The sequence below is a fragment of the Pteropus vampyrus genome, unplaced genomic scaffold, assembly GCF_000151845.1.
Source record: "Pteropus vampyrus isolate Shadow unplaced genomic scaffold, Pvam_2.0 Scaffold221, whole genome shotgun sequence".
Classification (NCBI taxonomy): Eukaryota; Metazoa; Chordata; class Mammalia; order Chiroptera; family Pteropodidae; genus Pteropus; species Pteropus vampyrus.
In genome coordinates this window covers 2,232,387-2,258,137 of record NW_011889002.1, presented here as the reverse complement: position 1 = coordinate 2,258,137, position 25,751 = coordinate 2,232,387, and the positions used below count along the sequence as shown (strand labels likewise).

The 25,751-nt window shown below is 39.2% G+C and overlaps 1 long non-coding RNA gene across 2 annotated transcripts in view; it reads right to left on the bottom strand.

Moving 5' to 3' along the window:
* Window positions 1-3,919: 3,919 nt before the first annotated feature.
* LOC111747410 overlaps window positions 3,920-25,751 on the bottom strand; it is a 91,771-nt gene continuing 69,939 nt past the window's right edge. Inside the window, exons 2-4 of one of the 2 annotated variants that reach the window (XR_002783520.1) lie at window positions 4,963-5,135; window positions 4,767-4,895; window positions 3,920-4,326 (exon numbers count right to left, since the gene is read on the bottom strand). This is a non-coding gene — a long non-coding RNA (uncharacterized LOC111747410). The remainder of the gene's footprint in view (window positions 4,327-4,766; window positions 4,896-4,962; window positions 5,136-25,751) is intronic. The other variant, XR_002783519.1, reaches the window with a different exon arrangement.

The following is a 25,751-nucleotide window of genomic DNA, read 5'->3' as shown; positions in this document are numbered from 1 at the left end:
TGACTAATTTAATAAGCTAAAACAAAGCCTCATATTTGTAAGTTTCATTTTTCTTTTCCCCTACTAAATCAAGCAGAACCAGGGATGTTGTGGCATCAGGAGGCTTAAGTAAATCGAGCACATTTGCAAGCACTGAGAGCTTGCCCTAGATCTACCCAGAACATTGCTTGGTGGTAGAGTAGCCCATGATCGACTGACTCTCTGTCCAAAGTGCTCTCCAAATTCCCTTTGACCTGCATGAAAATATTTTTGTATCAAAAGTTTCAGTATAAACCTCAAAACACAACATTTATAGAAGACTCCCTTGGGAATATCTATAGTATTGTATTCCCACCCCAGAATCTGATCACAATCTACCATTAATACCATCTACCATCTACCATTAAACCAATGGCCTTGGCACAGACAGACCACAGACAGGTGAATTCATTTTAAGTTGAATGGAAGTGGTTGTTTTGTAATCTCCCCAGGAAAAACTGTGAGGAGTGAGGAAGTGGGACCATGAAGGTAAAGGAGCAAGCAAAGCTACGCTACCAAGTGAAGTCACGTAGAAGGTTACTTGGGTTAGCCCCACAGGGGAACTTGGAGTTGGTTTAGGCCACATTCCAAGGCTATCCTGAAAGGGTAATGTGGGAGCCGGAGTATTTATACCTCCCAATTCATTTGCTCAGCACTAGTCTCAGGGAACATCGGTGCACACAGGCTAATTGATTCCTATAGCCTGAAGATAGTCCAACAACAAAGAGACACCAGTTCTCGCTTCAAGGAGTAAAAGCATACATGCACGGCCCAGTGCAAAATAAAACTATGGGCACCCTTTTTCTAAAAGCAGGGAAAAGTTGCCATCAGTGGTACTAAAATAAAAGCTTTTCCTTTCTTCCACAGTCTCTCTCTTTATTTGTCACGGCTTTTTATTATTATTATTTTCTATTTAATGCTACTCTGAGAAAAATTTAAAATTTAAATGTTATATTATGAGCTTGAATTTTATCTTTCATCTCTATTGTGTGATGCCATTTTGAAATGCAAATAGAGCATTTAACTCAAATGCTAATCACCAAAATTATACAATTTGCATATTTTGTTCTTTCCATAACAGTGATAAAGCTGTACTAAACTAACTCAACTGCTTTTAATTTCTTGATACTCACATTTTATGCACAATCTCTACCTTTGGCTCACTAGTGAGTAAGGAAGGATTGAAAGAAAAGGCACTATGGGTTGCCTTATCTTTCTCTTTCCTTCTCTGTCATCATTTTCAGCCTAAGTCAAGTAGTGGGCTAGTGCAGGGATGTAACATGAGTAAGAAAGGACACAAAAGGATCCCTTGGTCATTCATGGTTCTTAAAATGACATTCTCTCTGTGTTTGAAGCAAGTTTTTGTTCAGATGGAAGGAGTGGCCTCTTGGGGCTGTCGGCATCCCTCCCCTCCACAGCTTCCTCAGTCCTAGACAAAACACACTCAGCTCATATTCACTTTGAGTCTCTGTGAATTCCCACATATTGTGGCTCCACTAGAATTCTGTGTTCATGGTGAACACTATGAGAATGAGATAGCAAGAAAGGATAGATGCATATATTGTATGTAACTATCGTTCTTTTGCATGCTCTGTTGTCCCATCAGAATTCACTTACAAAATACAAGTCCAAAATTCTATTAAGAATTTTAATATGGTGACAGCAGAGCATTAAACTCAGTATGGGGTCTTTGGGGGCATGGAGTCCTATGTGACCACACAGATAAACTCATGACTCTGGGCCCCTACACACAGGAAGGCAGCATGTGTGAAAATGGTGAAGAGATCTTGGGGAATCAGGGTTTGGTACTGAGAAAAAAATAGAAATCCAGATCTGCACACATGGGAGTTTGGATGGGAAGAGCCCAAGGCAATCATGGCATAGCCCCAGAGCACAAACCATGCCAGGAAAGAAGAGACGAGACAGGGGATCAAATGGAGGGGGAATCAAATGGAGGGAGAAAAGCCAGAAAACTGATTAACTAAGACACTAAACTGGAAGCACCTGGAGAGATCCACAAACTGAAGCTGAGAATCACATAGGGATGCAAGACACTGACAAAGAATTATCATAAAGCGGTGACCATGTGGATCTGATGGCAATCCTGAGTGCCCACCATAGTGTCCCTCTAAGCCTGTGCAGTCCATTTCATATGCCTGGACTTGGCTCCTTAGGGTGGAAAACCCTGTTGGACAGCATGGCCTCCCAATTCCTTCTCACTGTTCTTTCCTCTTGATAAAAATACAAGGCAATTACTAGGAATAAAGCAGGCTCGTTCTCTGCTATAAAGAGCAGCATCTCTGCTTTTCCAAAAGTCTAAGAATGCTTTTTCAGACTGGTTCATTGTGGAAACAAGTAGGAAACTGGCTACGCTGAACATGTGATATGGGAAGTGGTTAATGGTGACCTGCCAGCTTGCAGGACTCTGGGTCCTGTTGTTCATCTGTGAGACTTTGCAATACAACAGTAGACGACCACAACTCGGGAGATGTTTAACCACCTGGAGGCCTCCTTCCATCATCCATGACTCAGCCTTCTCTGTTAACTGAGAGCAGGGTTCCTCAACCTTGGCACCATTAACATTTTGAACCACATAATTCTCTGTTGTGGAAACTGTCCTCTATATCATAGGATATTTAGCAGTGTCCCTGACCTCTGCCCATTAGATGCCAGTAACAACCCCCACCCAGTTGTGACAATCAAAAATACCTCCAGACATTTCCTAGTGTCCCCTAGGGGACATAGTCACCCTCAGTGAGAATCGGTGACTTAGAGCCCCTGCTGAGGAAGACACCTGTAGAAGATACCACTTTCACTGTGTGCTCTTAGTTGGACTTACTATCCCATTTTTATACTAGCCTGTGTCTGCTTTTCCAAACATGTCTCTTTATTACTCTTCTTCCTTATAGCATAATATCTCACACTCCTGGGTATATTCGTAAGGCTTCAGTAAGTAGGAAGGCCTCTAGTAGCTAAGTCACCTCACTGTGTATCCACCCAAAAGAGTTATATGAGCTTTTGAAAACTTGCAAAAAATATACATCTCAAGGCCTACAAAGATTTTGTTAGCTCACCATTCCTTTTCTATAATAGAGTGTTAGGTACAAATATCTAGCAAGAGCTCAGTGTTTGCCAGCCTTATCATACGTTTTATCCCATTTGATTCTCAAAGAGAAAAATATATAATTCCTATAAAATAGCATGCTCATGTTTTATAAAATAGCATATCTATTTTTATGGATGGGAAAATGAGGCTGGAAGTTAATAGTAACTTGCCCAAGACCACCCAGGAAGTAAATGAATTTGAATTCTGGTTTTTTGGCTGCTAATCTGAGACCCTTTCCCTTCTACCAATGCTTTTCAACTTGAGTGTATGTAAGAATCACCTGAGGGTCTTGGTGAACAATGCAGGTTTCCAGCCCCAGCCCACCTCCCCACCCCTATGGCACCGCAAAAACTCAATAGATGGCTCTAGAGCAGGCCCCGTGAATTCAGATTTTACGTGATTTTGATGCAGGTGGTTTATGGATCTCACCTGAGAAACACTGAAATCCATCCTACTACATTATACTAGGATTTCTGGAGAGCTGTTGAGGAAGGGGAGATGAGGGGAGAGGAGCAGAGAAAAGGGTCGGGAAAGGTTGAAAGTACTCTGGGATTCCTCCCGCATCCTGAAGGCTTGGCCCGAGGTCTGACTGGTAATACTAGGTCCAAAAATCTAGTTCCCATGGATGCCCCTGGATCTTGCCTGCTTCTTTGCAGCCAAGGAGCATTTGAAAGGCTGGAAGCTTTTCTCTAAAAGCTTTTACTAAAATATTAGTAAAACATAGTTCAGGTGTCAGGTGCCAGGACCCAGGCCACTGCCAGCCTACCTGCCGGTAAATCACAAAACACTATCATCTGCTCAGTTATGGGAGGTAGCCCAGTAACATTGCATTTGTTTGTCCACAGATACTTTCAGAAACCTTTGGCCTTCCCTAAAGGCTTGTCCTGGAATCTTTGCCTCCCCTGGCTAGATCATGAAAAATCTGGATCAGCCCAGAAGCAGGACATTTGCTCCCTTTAGCTTCCAAATAATCTGGGAAGTAAAAGGGTCCAAAACATCTTGGTATGATGTGTTTCCAGTGAAAAATATTAGCAAAACATAGTAAGAATAATATTTGGAGGGCTCAGTTCTCATTAGAATTCAGTGAATACTCCAGAAGATCTCCTGAGGTTTAGATCTAGTTTAAGGGAAAATAATGGCAGAGGCAGGTTTGAGTTTCAGACGAGTTTCTCCCAGCTCCCTTGAGAGGCCAAAGAGAAAACCTGCAAAGAGACACAAGACATTGTTAACTGTGCCTGTGACTTGTTTGCACGCAATCGTATGTCTGCTCTACAAACCTCACTGGGTAAAATCAGCCTCTGTGATGTAACATCCCCAGCAATTCACCCACTCAGTGTGCAGAGAATTCGGTGTCTCTGAATCATCACTTCAGTGGTAATTTTTCGTTACTCAAAACATAGTTGCTGATGGCTTTAGCTTTTATTTGGTGAGCTGCAGCTTCAGGAAAAAGCCAATTCCTCTACCATGGCCCTGATCTAGTACAGCTGTTGTCTTTAATTGTTCTTCCATAAGCCCACCCTTTCCAGAAAGCTAAACCCTGTTCATACTTGTGCCTCCAGACCTATAGACCATTCAGAAGACAGACTGTTGACTCACCAAGCTAGAATCTGGGAGAACCGAGGTTCAGAGAAGATAAGCTTACCGTTTGTGGGATTGACACGTCTTCCTGTTTCTAGGAAGTGGGATGCTGGGAACCGTGTTCGCTGTCATTATGTCATTGTCTATGTAGATTGTGTGTAACCCAAAGGCATACATTCCAAGAGGTCTTCCCCTGTGTGAGATTTTTGTCTGTGATGGAGAAGAAAACTTGAGCAATATTCTATGAGCGTGATGTGTACCTTGAATCAGTGAAGGCAGATTGAGAGCTGATATCTCTGAGGATAGGTTCGTTCCCTTTCTCTGATGGGAGTCACAGATAGCACCTGAGCTGGCCACCTCATAACTGGAAAGACAGTCTCTGCTTTTGGGGTGATGTTTGGTTGATATTTCTTTGGAATGAGAGTGACAAATTCTGATAAAACAAAGATATCATTTTTGTTGGTAGCTACTGATTTCTCTCTCTCTCGTTCTCTCTCTCTCTCTCTCTCTCTCTCTCTCTCTCCTCTTCCTTCCTTCCTTCCTCCCTTCCTTTCTCTTTCTCTTCTTCCTCCTAATTCTTCTCTCCCTTCCCTTACTCCCTCTTCCTTCCCCTTTCTTTTGAATAGTTGACAATATACAAACAGTATAACATCGTTTAAAACTTTAAGAGATATACAGTTAGTCCCTTTCGTACTCCTATCTTCTATCTGAGCTATCCAGTTCCTACTCCCACTCTCTGCCATACACAAATTTATACACACAAGTAACCTACTGGAATTAACTTATTTGTTTTTCTTTCCAGAGCTTTTTTCAATGTATATATAAGCAAATTTGAGTAAATGTTGTTATCTCCCAAATGATAGCCTACAAAACCTACTGTTATGCACCTTGCTCTTTTCACTTACCATTATGTCTCAAGATCTTCCCATATATAAATAACTTATTCATTCTTTTTATACAGCATCAAAGTACTCCAATTGTATGGAATCCCATAATTTATTTGGCCAATTCTATATTAGCAGAAATTTAGGATGTTTCTGATATTTTGCTGTTACCAACAGCGCTTTACCAAGTAACCTTGCACTGTGTCTTTTTTGCACCTGTCCAAATATAGCTGTAGCATAAATTTCTGGAAATGCCCTTGCTGGGCCAATGGGTATATGCATATGTAGTCCTGATACATTTGGACAAGTTGTCTATTACAAGCATTGCCCTGACTATGCCTCCACCAACAGTGTGAAAGGCTATGGCAATCCCTGTTGCGACTAGTTCCTGAAGCTTTCTTGTGATAAAGAAGGTGTTAGAGAGTATGGGGTGGTTATTTAATTAGAACACTGTGTTCCCTAGTGCACTGTCCATGGCTGTTACCATTGAAATTCTTAAGCTTGTTTTTATTATACAACCCAAGAATGGAATATTTTTATTATAATTGAATAAATTAGGACTCTTGGCTGCAGGTAATAAAATACAGTTCAACTCAGCTTGCTGGAGGTAGGGCTGGGAGGGTATTGAGAAAGAAAGGGAGGTGAGGAGCTTGTTCATTGTGAGAAAAAGGATATATCTCATGGCACCAGAGATGGAAATGCAGCCATGGTCCCAAGTTCACCCTTGAATGGGTACTGTGTGAGTGACTCAGTGAGTGTGCAAAAAGGACTTTGACTCTGAACTTGGGTCAGGCACCCACCTCAAGTACAGGCAGCTGTTAAACAGTAAAGTATGATCATGTTGTCCAAACTGAAATCGGAAACCCACTACTCTGACTGAGGAGAGCAACGAGAGGAATCTTTTTGAGCTGGGCAGATATTCCAAATGGCATCTGCTACATCCACAAATAAAATGGTTCATCTTTGTCACTTTAATATTAGAAATAGAGCAGAAACAAAATGAATTGTAAGTGCCCAATAAACCTATTATTTAAATCACCCCAGTGATTTCTGCCATTATCATATCACGGTGGCAGAAATGGATCAGATACGACGAGCTGGACAGAATGTTTTTATTCAGCAGGTAGTATCAGAGAAGCTTTTTAGAGTAAAATAATTTTTTTATATATATTTTAAAACAAAAGCTTCTTTTTCATGTGTATTAAAAAAAAACACACACACAATAGTTTTCAGGGCTGGGCTATAGGACGTATTTCAAAGTGATGTGTAATGTCACTTTAGAAAAGTGATGTTTATTTTTTCAACATAAAGACAAAATGGCCAGGAGGAAAGCAGCCAAGTCTCTGAGTAATCTTATTAAAGGTTCAATTTTCTAAGTATGACTTTATGCTAGCAACCGGTCCTAAGTAACAGGAAAACAAGCCAAGCTAGGAAGTCCTGCTTCTGAAAGACAAGAAAGTCCAAGACAGCAATGTCTGAAGCCTAATTCTAATTACATAACATGAATGAGTCATCAGTGTTTTCAGAGATTACAGACAGCTAAACAATCAGCCGCCCTCTCCCTACATTTTCAAAGCACGTAGACTCTCATGGACTTTATTCATCCCACATTTTCCTTTCACCCTTCCCTCCTTATTTTCTATTTTTTTTTCCATTCTGTGCTGTATTAGTCAGAGTTCACCATAGAAACAGAAGCAATAGCATTTATATTAGCTTATATATACGTATATATAGACAACATATATATGATTTATTATAAGGAAGTGGCTCATGTAATTATGGAGATGGCAAGTCCTAAGATAAACAGGGTGAATTGGCAAGGTAGAAACCCAGAATAGCCAAAGATCTAGTTCCAGTCCAAATCCAAAGGCCTGAGAACCAGGAGAACCAATGGTGTTGTCTAAAACAGTTCAGAAAGCTGGCAGGCCCAGGAAGAACCAATGTCTCACTTGAGAATGAAAGCAGGAAAAAGTCAATGTCTTAGATCGAAGGCATTCAGGAAAGAGAAATTCTCTCTTACTCACGGATAGTCAGCCTTTTTGTTCTATTCAGGCCTTCAACTGTTTGGATAGGGCCCACCAACTTTAGGGAGGGTAACCTACTTTGCTCAGTCTACTTATTTAAATGTTAATCTCATATAAAAATACTCTCACAAGAACATCTAGAGTATTATTTGACCAAATACATGGGCCCACTCCATGGCTCAATCAATTTGACACATAAAATTACTCATCACAGAAGCCTTTCTATTCTCTTGTGCAAATGGGCCTAAGACCATGATCTCTCATGTTATCATTTCTGTTTCCCATTTCTCTTCTTTTTTTTTTTTTTTTTTACAGTAAAATTTCTGGTCAGAGAAGTCTGAACTCACTATCTGAAATTTCTGATCTCATTCATTGTTCAGACCAGTTGCATTTCATGTCTGTCTTTGCCATTCCATTGAAACTGATTTCTTTAAGAATGTCCATAATCTAATTGTCAAATTCTTTCCTCTTTTGCTTTCATGACAGCGTAGTATCCTGAATTTCCTCCTACTTCCCCATCCCCTTCTCTGTGTGCCCTCTAGGGATAGTATTCCCCCAAGGGCCTGCCATCTTCCTTTCTTTTTTTATACACTCTGTCCAGCTTGTGTCATACATTCCCTTGCGTTAAGCTATAAGCTCATAACTCCAAAATCTGTGTCTTCAATGGCCACTTCTCTCTGATTCCCAGACTTGTATATATAAACTGTTTATAGATTCTCTCCCCACATGATATTCTCCACATTAAACTGGAGCTTAACACGTAACATTAAATTTATCATTTTCTCACAGATTTAATTCTTAATCTCCTCTTTCTCAGAATGATACTACCATGCACCCAATCTCCTAAACTTCTACCTGGTAGACATTTATTAAAAATATTCCCCCTCTCACCTTCTAATTCTAATCAGTTATTATGCTCTCTCCACTCTACTTGCCAGATAGCTACTTCCTCTGCTTTCATTGTCTCTCACTGAACTTAATGTGGCCCCTCCTCATTTTTCATCTACAATCTAGCACAGTGTTGTAATGAATTTCTCTCCACCTCAATTCTAGCAGCCTTTCTAATTCATCTATTCGATTCATTGTGATTCTTATGATAAGGAAATGTAAGCAAATTTCTTCCCAGTTAAAACTTTTCAGTCTTCCCCACTGCCTTAAGGATGAAGAGTGAAGACAATTCCAACAGTCCAGGAAGGAGACAATGAGCTAAGAATGGCAACTGAAATGAGGAGATGGGAGGAAAGGCAAAAGCTGGAGACCCTAAAGAGTTAGATCCCATTACTGATTAGATGTAGGGAATGAGAACAAAGGAAACACCAAGGGAAACCTCTCCATTTCTGACTTGGATGATTGAGTGAATCATGGCCCCATTTTCTAAGACTGGGGACCTAGACTTAAAATTCCTCATGGACAGCAGCAAGTTGTCCTGGGCAGGGCACCACATCTAGGGAAGTGACGCCTTCAGGAAACCTAAAGGTCTGAGCAGAGATGAGTCAGAGCTTAGTAAAGAAGAAGAAATAAAAAGTAATACCAGATGGGTGAAGTAGGTGATTGAAAGTCCCTGTAAATAGTCAGTGCCCAAGAACTCAATAGGAATGGAAGATGCAGCAAACAATGTCTTCTCTTCTGCCAGGGGATTCCTAAAAATTTGCTGGCAAAGAGTAGAAAAAGAATTTGGAGCCGTGTACTCAGTAAGACATTAGCTAAGTGCTAAAGGGTTTAAAAGACTTATAGCTCTTGATTTCTACCCTCATTTATTTCATGATCATTACTATGCCCTTTTCCTTGGTCGAGATTTTGGCTGTAGTTTGGAATAGCTTATTGTTTGTAGAAAATTTTAAAACATGAATTATTTTGTTTCTATGTCCCAAGGTGCACATTTAGGTGTGCGCATAGATGAAATAATAGATAGTCCTTTTCATCCCACTCTATTTACTGAGTCTTACCCCTTTAAAACAAAGGAAAGGCTTGTTCTGTAGATCTTTAAAACATATCTGAAAATTTCCAATTCACTTAAAAGCCAATCCCCTCCAGGGATCATTCTGAAAGAACCAAGGTCATTTGCAAAGCTATAAGCCAACTACATTTACATTGGTTAAATTGAGCCAAACCACCCAATTAAAAAGTTTAGCCAAATTCAAGTGTGATCACTGCATTAGGGTACTAAATCCTCAACAAATTCTTCTTTGGCATGGCCTAACAAGGTCCCTGGTATTTATTTATTGTTTTTACACAAATGGAAAAAATATATACCATAACTAAAAAGAAGTTTTCATAGGTAACCTGGTTAGAATCCTGAATGAGGCCCTGGAGAAGGTTGAAGAACACAATCTTTCTGCCAAAGAGCAGCAAAAAATCTGACATATTGCTCTGCAAGCAGGTGGCTGATGGACTGTTTTATGAAGGGTTTAATTAACTCTGTCTTTCTGTCTTAGTTACCTACCAAAATAAACTATGTGAATCCCACTGTGGGAGAAGGGCTCCATCATCTGCTGGCAGGCAACAATTTAGTAAGGATCCACAGCCTAGGGAAATGAAATTACTAAGGAAGACAAGTCAGTAAGTGTTTAATTTCAAGAGGCCTCTATTTCAGGTACTGTCAGTTGCTAGACAGTGAACAGCCAATGTGGTCTGCTGGCTGCATTAGTCTCAGGCCCAGAATGGCCCTTAGACAGAACCAATTGGTTTCAGTCCCTGGGCTCTGCTCTTTGTTTTCTTGGTGTCTTCTTTTGGGGGAACATTGCCTGGCCCCCTGAAGAGTCTTCCTGACAACTCTTCCTATAAACCTGACCCAGGTCAGGCGCTATTCTGTCAGGACACTACCCAAATAGTTGAAAGAGTAACCAGATAGATGCACTTAATTTATGATATTCATGACTGATAGATGCTTAGCTTCTCTGTGCCTTTTCATTAAATAGCACTGCATTTTCACCATAACCTTCAAGGCAGAAGCCCTGCCATTTTTACCTGCACTTAGTCCAGAACTGTCCACTCTTAATCTGTGTTTCTGTTTTCCCCACACCTGCCTCTTCCTTTAGAAGGAAGTTCTGTTTCTTTTCTATCACCAAGAATTCTCATAAAGCACCAGGAAAAGAGTCTACTTCATCGTACGTTCTCATTCAACATTTCCTGGGTACGGACTGTGTACCAGAGACTAAATTGTGTCATGGGGAAACAAAGATGGAGCAGCCACGGTTATTCTCAAAGGCTCATCACCTATTTGTTATGTACAAGTGCTTGCTGGTACTTGGGTCTCAGTCACATGTGGGCAGCAAGCATATTTGTAAACCCCAAATTCCAACATAAGGTCCAATAAAAGATTGCTTTTCTAATTTATGATTGTTTTTATATGAATGTCTTTAAAGGTTTTAAAATTAAATTGCATTAGTAAGTCCTTTAATGAATTCCCTTTACTGAAAAGAAATAAATTTTTATTAAATCAGGCTTTTTTGAGAAAAAACTGTGCTATATGTTCATCAAACCCATATGCCTTAACTTGTAAAACCTCCTTATAATCATAGTCTATTGCAGTTGGAAAGGATCTTAAATGTCACCTGAGCTAGGAGATTTAAATTGTTTTCTTAAACAATGAAACACTTTTTTAACCCAAATTTTACCAAGAGTTTCAAAATATAAAACAATTAAGACTAGAACTGCTTTGGTCAAAAGAGACATGAAGAGCTCAAAGCTCTCTCTTCTAATCTGCCTTTTCCATCCCACCACTTTTGCTACCACAGATTTTGGAACTGCACTCTACAAAAATTATAACATCTTCATGTCCCAAATGAGGAAACTGAGATCCAAAGAGAGCATGACCCCATTTTAACTAATTACACCTGCAACAATACTATTTTCAAATAGGATCACATTCTGAGATACTGGGGGTTAAGTTAAGATTGCAACATATGAATCTCGGGAGACATAATTCAACCCATAACACTTTTTCCTTCCACGTTTGAATGAAGGTCTTGGTCGAGCCAAGGAAGCACCTGATACCAGGTTCTTAAGGGGAAAACGTGAGCCTATTTGACCACTGCTGACATTGGAGTTTGAGATTGGGGCTCCGTAGAAGGGTAGGCAATAAAACCAGAGACTTAAGAAGACCAGAGAGAGTCTGAAATACTCCTGTCCATAACAGACAATAGCCAGCTGTGTCTGCAGTAGGCACCCAATACATCATTACAGAAGAAGACCTATTATCGCTGTAACAGAAAAAAGGGAGAATGGGAGGGTGAGCTGACCAGGGAGCAGAGAAGGGCTGCTTGACAGCAACAAGGGCTGAGATGACACTAGTCGCCATAAGTTTACAGTGACACCATCTGCAGGGTGTGTGGTTTCTCTGGCAATGCTCAACAGCTGGAAGATTGAAGTAGAGAAGGTAAACAGTTGAGTTCCTCCAGGCTGGGCTCTGCCCAAGAGGGTGCACTAAAAGGACAAAATGGCAAGGAGGTTGAGGATATTAGCAAGAGGGAGGATGCTCAGGGGCCCAAGTAGGTGAAAGAAACAGGCAGTAAGGAGGCTATGACTATTTCTGCTGAAGAGACTTGAGCATGTCCCTTGTTTTCTGTTGACCTGAGCACATGGTTATTGCTGCCTCCTGGAGTAACAGATGTTACCAGATGTGGCATGCTAATGAGCTGCAAGCTGATGGGCTCCCCCAGCTGATCTTCCATCTCTAAGGTGGTCCTGATTGGTTCCAGCTGGGTAATTCAGCAATTCATGAATTACCAGTCCTCACACAATGTCAAAGCATGCTCTGGGGACACACATAACCCTATGAAAGGATGTCAATAACAACTGTATGTCTGGCATGTTCATTCACCCCCTAAGTCAGTCTGTTAATTTGTGTGTTATTTTTAAATATTGTATGGGCCAACCTTGTTTATTTGGATTTTTATTTGTGAATCTTCCAAGGCTACAGATTTTCTCTTCGCTACCATACTCAAATAAAAAAATTGGAGATTATTAGAAATATTATTGTTATTAATATTATATACCTCTACTGATGCTATTGGTGGTCAAAATGGAACTACAAGTTATTAGGATCACTTTGGTATTTTAAGATGCAAATAATGGAAATAAAAAAAAAATTTAGGAACATACTTAAAATAGTCCTAGTACAGACTAGTTAAAACTAAGAAATACCAAACATTGTCAGGAGCAATAGGGACTCTCATATCCTACAAGTGATAATAAAAATTAGTACAAGCACTTTAGAAAACAGTTTAGTATGTTCCATTAAAGTTGAAGATATATATATATATCACCCAGCAATTTCATTCCTCGGTATATGCACAACAAAAATAGATAGAGATCCAATTAGCAGTATTATTCGTGATAGCCTAGTACTGGAGATAATGCAATTGTCCATTAACATTAAAATGGTTGGATAACCACATTTTGGAATACTATACAGCAATGAAAATTATAAGCTACAACATAGTTGAATTTCACAAACATGATGCTGAGTGGAAAAAGCCAATGTAAAAGAATACATACTGTATGATTTATTTATTGAGGTCAAAAACAAAGATATTGACTGTAGTATATAAGAATGCAGAGTTAAGTGGATAAAGTATAAAAAAAGGCACAGGGGATTCCCATAACAGTCAGGATGTTACCTTTAGGCAGACTTACTCCTAACATTTGTGGGCCCTAAATGGAGAACTTCATATTATGGGCCTAAATGTTGAAAAGTTGTAAATTAAAATGACAAGTTCTTAAATAAAAGACTTTCTATCTTACCTCGACAAATATATCTTTATGGCAACCTAGAAGGTTGAACTGAACCTTAGAATTCTTGGATTACTTAGAGCTTCTCGCTGGAACATGTGACACAAGAAGAGCAAGCCCCTGATCCCAGGGCTTGCTCTCCTCCTTCCAGCCTCTGTTCCATCCCATACCTCAAGGGTCTTTGTGTTCATATATGCACACTCTTTAGTCCTAAAGTCTAAACTTCATCCACAGCCTCCTACAAATATCTGCCCCTAGGTTATCCCTCAGGAAGGTAGACCTGAGAAAGAGGCCTTGGAAGACCTGGAAGTGGGCATAGACTCATTTAGACAAGGAATCCAAATGTCTCTGTACTTGGAACTTGGTCTAGAAAGGGAGTCATGGGTCCCAGGTGGTCATGGCCTCTTGGCCCTGCAGATCCCAATCCCCCTTAGAAAGAGACAGAGCTGGAGGAGAGCTAGAAGCTCAAAAACACAAGGCCCAAAACAAGGTCCCTTGCTTGGGGCTTAGGGCAGTGCTGCCTTTAAAGAAAAGAAAGGGGTTGTATTGGGAAGGGCACCCAGAAAACTTCTGGGGCCCTGGCTGTATTCTAAGGCTTGACCTGGTTGGCAGTTACATTTATAACAATTTATTAAGCTCTATATTTCGTTACATACAGTTTTCTGTAGGTGTGTTATATTTCACAATAAAGAATTAATGAAATCTCTCTCTATATATATAATATTATAATATATTATTATATACAATAATTATTATATTATAATTATTATAATATATGACAATATATATTATAATATATATATTATTCCTGGTTCTGTAGTTTATGGGATCCCCACAGGCAAATCCACTCTGAGTGACTGCCTTTAAGCTCAGACATCTTGGGCAGTTAAAAATGCCTCAAAATATGAATCTCTACAGAGGAAATGGACAGAACTTTAGAAACGCAGTAACTCTCACTGCTGGTCTTTTCCACCATCTAGAACCAAGATTCTGGGGTGACCATGCATGAGTTCAGGCAGAGCAAATGAGTCATGGGCCCATGTCCTCTTGCCTAGCCACTGCAAGTGCCTCAGAGGAAAATTCTTCCCCCATCCCCCCACTTAACCATAATTATAAATACTGTGTTTATCAAAATGAAATTACAGAAGGCTGTTCCCATACTAGTAGAAATGAAAAGAGATCAACTCCCAATTATCCTCTGTTTGGAAAACAGTTCTAGGAAGATCTCTTTTTCCCATAAGGACAGCTGAATTGGTCCTTTACACAGTTTACTGAGCATCTATCATGTACCAAACACAATCCTTATTTTTCTGCCCTATGTTTTAAAATATCCATTTAATTGTAATTTTTTCATTCTTGATAGGAAAAACACTTTCCTTTTACAAATATTCAGATATCCATTCCTCAAAGACTTCTGTGCATCCCACATGGTTTAAGTATTAGTGTTTTTCTTAGACTATATATTTTAACTATCGTCCATAAAGATACAAACACACTCACACAAACACACACACACACACACACACACACGCACACACACACACCATCCCCAAACTGAACTTTATGGCTGTAAGGTGATGAAAAGGAAATGAAAAACTGGTCAGGACTAATCAACCAAAAGCTCATTCAATTTTATTCCCAAAAAATCAAATTCTGGGTTTTATATCTAAGCTGTTTAAAAGTTACATTACCAAAACACCATTTTTCCTCATTTTCAGCAAATAAGAAAAGCATATGGTTCCAGTGGTCTTCACAAGCTGCTGATGAGAGGTAGAGTCAGACATGTGTGGTGGCTTCAGAATGATAACAGTAGCAACCCGCTATATTAGTTTAAATGGGGGTAATGAGGCAGCAGGCTGGAGGAGTGGAAAAACAAGTTAAATCAATGACAGGACTAAAGTTGTAGATTATAGATAATAAAGGGCCACTCACTTCTGCCATTCTGCCCCAATAAGAAATACCTGGCAAACATCGCTCACGACTCCCAAAGTTACCTTCTCCTTCCTCTGTGCTCTCACCAGATCCACTTCATATTCTACCAGAGTATCTGTGACATTTTATGGCATTGTATTTTTTGGTTCATCCTACTAGATTGTGGGTTCCTAGAGGACAGGTCTATATTTTATATGTCTTAGAAGTTCCAGCTATGCATAGTAAGAGCTCCGTAACTGCTTCCTTTGATTTTATAAATGAATGATAGATGCCATGAAACTATGGATTTGGCTTTTCCAACTGCTATAATGCAATCCTGAAGTGATGAAAAGTGTCTCAGACTTTCCTAGAGTTTACCTGTTTTAAAGATTTTAACTTCTCTTTTCAGGTTCAGGAAGCTGTGAATTTCATATTGTCATTCACGAGCCTGAGAACATTGTGTATTCTTTAAGGTAGAGTAATGAAAAGGAAGAAACTGATCAGCAGACTAAAACACTGGAATTGACCTTTTCAAGATCCAGAGCTCCAACATTCCTTGGCTTAATAGAGAGAACCATCTGGGAAAATGTGGGCAAGGGTGAGTAGTGATGAAAAGAACATACATCCCTTTTGTCCAGTTCGACTCAGACTAATTCCATTGAAACAATAATACAAATGGTGTTCCAGTCTCACCCAGGGTTGCAACTAATATTTAAAATTAAAAGATTGATTTTAGGTTGCCAGATTTTGCTTTGTTAGATGAATCTTTTTATACGGATACACTGATGCCCACCGGAAATCTTCTTCCATTCAGAGATTTCTGAATGGAAGATGTCTTCTGGGGTACAGCTGGAATATTCCACTTAGTATAACTATTGCCCAAGAAAGTCTGGAAGTTACACTTACTGAACTATTGAGAGATGGTTACCTCACTTCTGGATTAGCCAGTTCTCTGGTGCCTCCTTTCCTCTTTGCCAGTGACCTTTAAAGAATTCCACTTCCATTCACCATTCCACAAGAAAATCAACATGGCTTGGGGAGGTGGCTAGGGTTAAAATCAACTCTTTTATCTTACTAAGGTTTTATGGAAATTACGCACAAATGATATATAATAGCACTTAGTATTTGACTTCTAAGGGAAGCAGGCAGCACAGCATGGTGTGGTGGCACTGAGGTCAGGCAGACCTGGATTTATGTTCTCACTCTTACACTTATCAGTAGAGTAACCATGAGCCAGTTACTTGACCCTTTGAATATCTGTTTCCAAATTTATAAAATGGTGATAGGAAAATTATCTTGAAGATGAAATAAGAAAGTGAGCATAAAGTAACATGTGCTCAAAAGAAAAAAAAAGTGAATTCCTTTATGTGCTGAGATCATTAATTTGTTGTTTGTATCATGTGGAAAACTAATCGTCAACACAAATAAAAAAGCACTGGGCAGCCAGGTCATTCCAAAGAAGTCCCTCTTTCATTTGCAGGGGAACAGTATAAGTTAAGTAAAATGACAAATGTTTTCTTTAAACATTTTGATAAGTATTAAAAGAATTCCTGTGAAAGTCATTAAAGACCAATTAGATTGTCATATCACCATAATGTTTTAAAATGATGACCTCCTAAAAAATCCCCCCTAGTCCTAGAATTCTATGACAAAAATCTGTCACAGAATTGGGCACCTCAGAGGATTTACCCAAACCAAATTACAATTCAGAACTGAAACAAATTACATTTATTTGTGATTCCTTAAGTATATTATTTTCTTAATGAAGAGTGAAATGAAACTCATCTCTTCTCATTTTTAATACCACCCAGCCAGTTTTATTAAACGGAAACAAAAACAGAGCAACAGACAGAGCGAGATGGAGAGCGAGAGTGAGAGCGAAAGAGAGACATAGCATTCTATAAAGCAAGTTATTATTTCATTCCATATGTGTCCCTGCAATGAACATTATCGCTGTGTTCTTTCAAATACATGTTGATTCTCCACTTTTGGTATTCTAGACCTGAAAAACAGACAGTTCTACCACCTGAAATCTTTAATTGCTTTTAGAATTATCTATGTTCAGAGTCCAAGGGTTCTTTGAGATCATTAATTCTGCCACTTCTGAGTGTTTTTTTTTTTTCATCATTAAACTTTATTTCATACTTCATGCTAGACTAAGTAGAATGCAAATATTTGGAAATTATTAGCATCACCTGATAAAAAGGAGCATTTATTTCTTGTCATCCATGCTTCCTAAGGATCTATTCCTGCATCTCTTTTGGGGGACAAGTGTCTGGTTAAAAATAAGGACCTGAAGCCACACTGCCTAATTTGAACCTCAGTTCAGCCACTAACAAGTGATATGAAGTGGAACAAATTATTTAACCTCTCTTTGCCTCGGTTTCTTCATCTATAAAGTAGGGATGAGTGTGTAAATTGCTTAGAGTTGTGTTTCTGCATATACTCATTGAGCATAAGCCCTCAACAGAGGATTCCAGTGAAACCTGGAGTTCTTCAGCACATAAAAGTAAAGTCTATGCAGCTAAAACAAATTACTAAAGGGAAAAGATGGGAGAAGCAGAGTATGGGGAAATGCCTGGCGAGAGAACAGGTCTGTGGGAGTCTAGCTTGGGCTAGACTTGGTCGCTCCCCTGAGCTCCCTGATGCAGGGATTTTCTGGTTCTAGTAGAAACAATGAATATAGCATGGGGGCACGGCCAGCAAAATCTTTTGAAGAAGCCTGTGCTAAACTTATAAATACTCTTGAAAGTAAGCCTCTAAAAAAAAAAACAAAAACAAACAAACAAACAAAAAAACTCAGCAAGTAGCAGCAGCAAGCTCTGAGGTAATTGCAAATATCAATGAGAAGAAGGTGGAGAGTCCACGCTCACACCTGGAGGGCCATCTTAGGGCTGCAGGGAGGTTGGGTACCATACAGCTTTCTTTTGCCTTTTGGTATGAATCGGTGGCATGGAGGCAGCTAGTTCCAGGTCCCTAGACAACTGTGTTCGTGCTTCTTAGTGAAGCTGAGGGTAGTTTGGTAACAGCCATAGTGGGAGTCTGCAAAGACTACACGACAGGACTCTCTGGATTTTTTTTTTTTTTTTTCAAAGAGCTGATAGTTAAACATTTCCCAGTGTGCTACTGGGAATGATAAAGAGACTAGCTCAGAAAAATGGAAAAACTGAAAGAAAAGTCTTCTAAACTGTAAAACTTTTTTTTTCTTTTTTTTCTTTTTTCTTTTTTGGCATCTTTTAGTCTTCCTCTATACTAAGGCAGGAAGCTGGCAGTTGGACATGGTCTGTTATGGTTAATCTAAAGAAAAAAAGCCAGACTGAACTATTGCTTCACAGAAGGCCAAAAAGTATTGACTGACAGAATTTGAAAATTTTGTCCTTTTTTTCCCCGTTAGATACAAGTTCACTGTAGGACCAAAATTACTGTCAGACTGTGTATTTACATCTGCTATAGGTTGTGATAAATGTCCCTGACAGGGAGATGCAATAAAATAGAGTAATGCATGTACTCTTTTTTCACCCCTTTAAAAATATGATTATTCTGACATATTTTAGGGAATATGAAAACTCATCTATTGTAAGTTATTACCTTACCTTTGTACACCTAAACCTGCTCATGTTTCTAGATGGTTCTGTGACAGTAAACATGAAAGAATAGGAACTGACATCAAGTAGCTCTAAATCTGCCTTTATAAGTTTGCTAGGGCTGCTATAACAAAGTGCCACAGACTTCATGACTGACAACAGAAATTTATTTTCTCACAGTTCTGGAGGCTGAAAGTCCAAGACCAAGTGTCAGCAGGTTTGATTTCTTCTGAGGACTCCCTCCTTGGCTTGCAAATTGTTGTTTTCTCCCTGAGTTTTTACATGATCTTTTCTCTCTGTGTGTCTCTGTCTTAATCTCCTCTTCTTACAAGGACATTAGTCATACTTGATTAGGGTCTACTCTAATGATCTTATTTAACCTTAATCACCTCTTTAAAGACCTTATATAGTCACATTCTGAGGTACTGGGAGTTAGGATTTCAGCATATGAATTTGGGGGAGAGGGACACATTCAGCCCATAACACTGCCCAAGCATAAGCATAGGCATAGTTTATCCACAAGAAGAATTTGATTTAACAACACCATAGGTTGAGTTCCCAGAGAAGTAAATTCCTAGAGAGATAGAAATTGGGATGCAGGAGGTTTATGCTCTTGGGAACACAGAAAAGCAGGGAAGGACACAGGAATAGGCAGAGAGAGAGGTATACTGCAGTGCAGTTGTAATAAAGGCTCTGGATAACAGCATGGGCCCTCTGGTGCTGGGGTGGTTTGTCGGAGTTGTCTAGAATTGAAGCAAGGGGCTTGGCCTTTATACCGCTGCCTGGCCCAGATATAGGATGTGGACTATCCCAGGAAGGAGACATGACATGCATTAAGAAGCTCTCTCCAGGTGAGGTCAATTTTAGGAGGGAACTCTGTTGAGAGCTGTCAGTAACCAAGTCTTCAGGAACTGACAGAATGACTGCTCAGTCTCAGGTTGGGTCTCTGGTCAGTACACTGCAGTGTCCACAACAGAAATCCCACAAGTGAATGGAAGGACTTACCAATATCGTCTTAAGAAATTCTCATAATATCCCTCAGTAGATAAAAGGATGACCTATTATGAATCCTAAAACATTTGACCCACTGGTGGAAACATAGGAAATGCCCAGCAGGATGGTCAGCAAGTGTGGCTTAGTGAAAAAAGTATGCTTTTTGGATCCAAAGAGATCTGAGTTCAACTCTCTGCCTCACTATTTACTAATATTTCTTACCCTCTCTGAATCTCCAATTTCTCCTACACACACACACACACACACACACACACACACACACACGGCATCCAAAAAGAATTAGTTCCCTTCCCTTTCTTTCATCTAATAGTTTATTTGTGTTAGCCAATTACAACTCAGAAACAGAGGTTTGATTTCCTAACTTGAGGAATGTTTCTCAAATTCTGGTGTGACCAGAATCACCTACAAAGATTATTGAGCATATAGATTCCTGGACCCCATTCACAGTGAATCTAATTCAGGATCTAGGGTGAAGACCAAGAATGCACAGTTTTAGCAAGCTCCATGGGGGTTTCTGACTCCCAGAAAATCTTAAGTCCCCTGCTGGAGTCTGTGGATGCAATCTCAGTAAGAGTGAGAATGCAGTGCTTAGAAGATGTCAGAGGCCAGTTCCACTGCTCTAAATGGCCATTAGCTCTGTCAATTTGGGTATGCCCATCACATCACAAAGACTTCTCCCCCTTGCATAAATACTGTATATTCCAAAACTAAAACATGCATAAATTATGTCAGGTAAAGAATCAAACCAATTATCCCTTTCAAGATGTAGTTTTATTGAGGTAAAAATCACAACTACAAGGCAATTTAGTGCAGACAGGAATTTTATTGGGATGGGAGAGTCGCAGATCCCCTGAGCTTGTCTGGAAAATGGGAAGCGCATTCAAAGATGAAGTGTCCTGCAGGTGTAAGAGTCATTGGGCCTGCAAAGAGGCATGTCTGGACAGAGATTTAACTTTCATATTTAAATCGAGGAAAATTGAGCTCCCTGGATGGGATTGCTAAAGGCTTTCTGTGCTTGATTATGGATCACAAAGCCCAGCTGCACTGCAGAAAATATACTGTCAAAAAGACACTGACCAAGGTCCAGAAAGTAAACAGGAGCTAGAATACAGAAAGTGACCCTTGAGCATAGACAGGCTTTCACATTCCCACCAGACTTTTTCCCTGATTTAACACAGGCCATGTGGTTTTTTAGTGTCTTCTGTGGCTTTCTTATCCCACAGAAAGGCTTCATTTATTCTAAAATATGAAACTTTGGGATTTTCTTGAAAATAGTACTTTCACTCAGTAAAATATGTCAAGACAAAAATACTATCTGTGGGAATCCATTCTGAAAAAGTATTAAACTAAACACAAAAGGAGCAGTCTGTTTTTCCCAAATGATCAGTATCTACCCAGACTTAATCGCTTTCTATATGATAAAAAAAAAAAATTCTGAGTTCTGAGTTCTCTTATTGATAAAGGACGTAGGTAGACGTCATCATTTTCCCACAATTCGCCTTTATTCTATTCTAAAAAAACTATTTCTCCAGATTCGACCAGGGCCTTGTATCACATACAGAATCACTGTTACACTAAAAAGAACCAAGCATCCTTTAAATATTGCTCCAGCCTCCTTGGTCTTTGCACTAGTTCATTTATAGAAGCTTCTCTGAGTACCACATCTGATTAAACAGTAGGTTTACATCTAGTGTTTCCTTCCTATGTTCAGATCTCTTCCTGCTTCTGCCTTTCCTTAGATACACAGAATTTTAGAGCTGGAAGAACACATTAGTCAAGGTAGGGCTGCAGTAAGCTGCTGTAACTAGTAAACCCTGGCTTAGCACAGTACAGTTTAGTTTTCATTCCTGTGATAGTCAATGGCTCTCTTAGGTAGCCATATTCAGGAATCTGTTTTTTTCCCTTCATGTGGCCCCACCATGCCAGGTTCACTTTCAGCCGTATAGATGAGAGAAAGGGTATGAGACGTTTTGGGGAGCAGGCCAGTAAAGTGGAATAAATCACTTCCACCAGCATTCTATTGGCCCGAAGAGGGCTGAGAAGTGTAGAAAAGTGCAAAGATGCTAATAGTGTTTGCCTCAGAGAGTCCTTAGATGTCCTTCGCTTTTAGTCCCTTTGAGTTTTCTTTTTATTGAAGCAACCAAGACCCAGAGAACGTGTTTCGCACAGCTAATTAGTGACAGTTCAGTTCATTTCTAGCCAAGGATCCTCTCTTGTCCATTCTTATTAATTCCTATTAATGTATAAAAAAGCTCATAATATCACAAGATACAGTTGGAGCATTATTTTTAGAACTTTCTATCCAGGATTTCAGGGTGAGGAGGACTATGACCACCCTGCTCCAAAACTCACAGTTGTGGTACAGTCCTCTCAGTCTGAGAGCTGGACAGATGAATGTTTCAAGGAGCAAGTGCCAGTAGCAAACCCTAATTACAAAAAAATGCTTCTTTTGGCTCCTAAGGGATATAAAATTGCTTTGTGAAAAGTAAAGAAGAATAGAAACAAAATATGCCGTGATGCTTCATTTGTAAGCCAAAAGTCACTTATTAAGGCTGTTTTGTGCTTAATTCTGTCAAGAGAACTGAAAGTATGGAGACAGAATTTTATAGGGAAAGCAATTCTGGATGATGTCAGCCTAGTTTGCAATCATCACATTGGCTCATAGAAAATACATCTTGAAAGACTGTCCTCTTCATAGTTGAGACCAAATGTGAGAAGAAACAGAAACTTCCAAAAAAATACCTGATAAAGAATGAGGAAATGAGTGCAGACAAGGATGATCTCCTTGACGAGCTCTGAAAGGTGTCTGGAGAGCAGCACTTCACTAGTGAAGAAACTCCTGTATGGAAATCTGGATAAACCTTTGTCTCACCTCTGATCATTTACATCAGTGTCTATTGAACACTTAGTTATATGCTTATTTTTTCTAAGTCTGACTTTATTATTACAAAGATGATAAATCTTGACACTTTTTGCCTGAATTTTAAAATTTTAATTTGGAGATCCGACATTGAGTAATTAAAGGCCACATAGTAGTTCTCTTAATTTTAAGGATCTTAGGCAAACTATTTAACATTCCGAGGTCTCCCTTCATCCACCATAACAGCTAGAAAGAGAAAGAAATGATAATAGTATATGCCACTTGACTCTAAATTAAGGTATTGATTATATCTAAACATTTCTTATCACATAAAATCAAGTAACAATAATAATAGAAATTAGATTCATAGCGGTGCTAGATTACATTACTTTATTTAACTGCCCATTCCCATAATATAATCACATTTCAAAGATTTACAGATCAGACATTTAAAATAGTACAGAATTTAATTATCTGTGCTTTCATTATTTCGATCTTTCTATCTCATTCTCTTCTTTCCATACTCACTCTCCCTCTTTCAATGAAATTTTATCCTTATAAGTTGGGAAAATATTGTGCTCATCTTATTAACAGTTATATTGAAGCTGTGAAATTGATGGGATTGCTGAATCGCAGATTTGTTTATGGCAAAGCTTGGGCTCAAATCAATGGTCAGAATGGAAAGCAGGAGGGATGGAGGCAGGCCGGTTAGGTATCTCCAAAGAACTTGGAATTAAGGTAGCTTTCAGAATTAAACTAGTAAAATGCACGCTTAAAATGCATGCAAACTAGTAAAACAAAGTGGATATAATTAGCCAGCTGTGGAAGAAAGCCAAGAAATTATCCACCCATATATATAAAATAGAAGTCTGTGGTAGCATCTCAAACTTTAATCTCATTGATCTGAGGGCACGATAATGAGGAAGATGTGCTTATGGTTATAAGTTAGTGAGAAGAAAAATAAGTGGCTGCATTATTCCTGTGTGGATAAAGGCTATGTGAAAAGAAGGAGTTGGTTAGCTGAGGAAGCAGTAAAAAGAATCAGAGGGTCCTAGAGGCCCTTTGGGTAGCAGAGCCCATCAACCTGGAAGCTAGAGGGAAGACAGTCCTGGCAATGTTCACCAAAGCATTATGGTTCCCTCAGCAAGATCCCTTCTGTGGCCAAGAGTGCCTCAAGCCATGGACAGTAACATTCTAAGATCAAATAAGAGCCTTTGGACTGATTCTGTAGACACTAAGCAACCTCGTGATAGTTTGGCTCTCCACATAGTGAGCCTATTGACAGAGTTGCCTCAAAGCTTTCTGGTCAACTTACCAATTGTATTATTATTTCTAATTACTATAATTATATTGATGCTGTGAGCTGGTTCCACCTTAAGCATGTCAACAAAATCACTTTGATAAATCTTCAGACCTTAGACCATGGTATATTCTTCAAGTTAAATACCACCTTATGGGGTGCACCTGGGCAGGCAGAACTGTAACTCAGCAACAGCTCAGCCTTCACTCTGTGCTCTTAGATTGCATCTGAACCAGCCGCATGTAATTCTGACTGAAGCATCTATAAAGTCAAAATCAGGATGTTCTAATAATATGACTGCCTTTAGTGATCTGACAAAACAATTGCCATATTGTAAGCCAGAAGCAGTCTGCAGAATGAAGGGATGGAAGGAACCTAAACCATTTTAACAGGCCACGTGCTGATTTTTAATTGTATCTGGGACCCCGCCATAGACAACTTCATCAAAGATACCTATGAAGTTGACAGGGCAATGTTTTCCAGGTTTTTACACACCTTATCCAGTTGCAGTAATTTTTAGGTGATAAATACAGTGACAGCTCATTACAATATTTAGCTTCTAGAAGCCGAAGGTTAAGTGGCACCTCTCACCTGTTGGGTGATAGGATAGCATCTTACCCCTGTCCCTTCTCTACTCTCTACGCCACAACTCTGTCTGGAATCTTGTACATTTGAGGCATTAGATTTCATGCAAAACCTGTTGCAGTGAAAATAAAGTCAGAAGGTCCTACTTCAGAACCTCAGAACTTTATAAGACAGTACAGAAAGGGCAAGGATGAAAAACTTGAGAGCATTATCCCTAGTCTCTACTAGATTTTTATTAGAGTGTTACATATGTGTGTGTCCAGGAAGGAAGATTTTTATATTCTTGTACCCTCACGCCAGCTTGTCACACATGTATAAACTCATGTCCATAGATGTTAACAACTAGTTTCTTTAAACAGCTTTATTTAGGTATAATTGACATACAATAAACTACACATATTTAAAGTGTAAGTTTTGATAATGCTGACATACACACACCTGTAAAACCATCATCACAATCAAGATAATGGACATAATCATCACCCCAAAAGTTTCCTCGTGCCCTTCATAATCTCATTTTCTATCCCTTCCTACTCCCATCCCATTCACAGAAACCATTGATCTATTTTCTGCCATCTTACATTAGTTTGCAATTCCTAGAAATTCATTTAAATAAAGCACACATTATATACTTTTTCTTCTGGCTTCTTTTATTCAGCATAATTATTTTGGTTTTCATCCATGTTGTGGTTTGTATCAATAGTTCATTCCTGTTCATTGTTGCTGAGTAGAATTTATTGTATTGATATGTTTATCCATTCACCTGTCAATACATACTTGAGTTATTCCCAGTTTAAGGCAATTAGAAATAAAGCTCTTTGAATATTTGTGTAAAAGTCTTTTCTATAGACATGTGGTTTCTTTTTCCTTAGGTAAATATCTAGAAATAGATGACTAGATCGTATGGTAGTTGTATGCCTAACTTTCTAAGAAACCAACTAACATAACCACAAGCACATCTTCCTCCTTATCATGCCCTCAGATCTATGGGACTAAAGTTTGAGATGCTACCATAGACTTCTATTTTATATATATGGATGGATAATTTCTTGGCTTTCTTCCACAGTTGGCTAATTATATCTACTTTGTTTTACTAGTTTACATGCATTTTATGCGTGCATTTTACTAGTTTAATTCTGAAAGCTACCTTAATT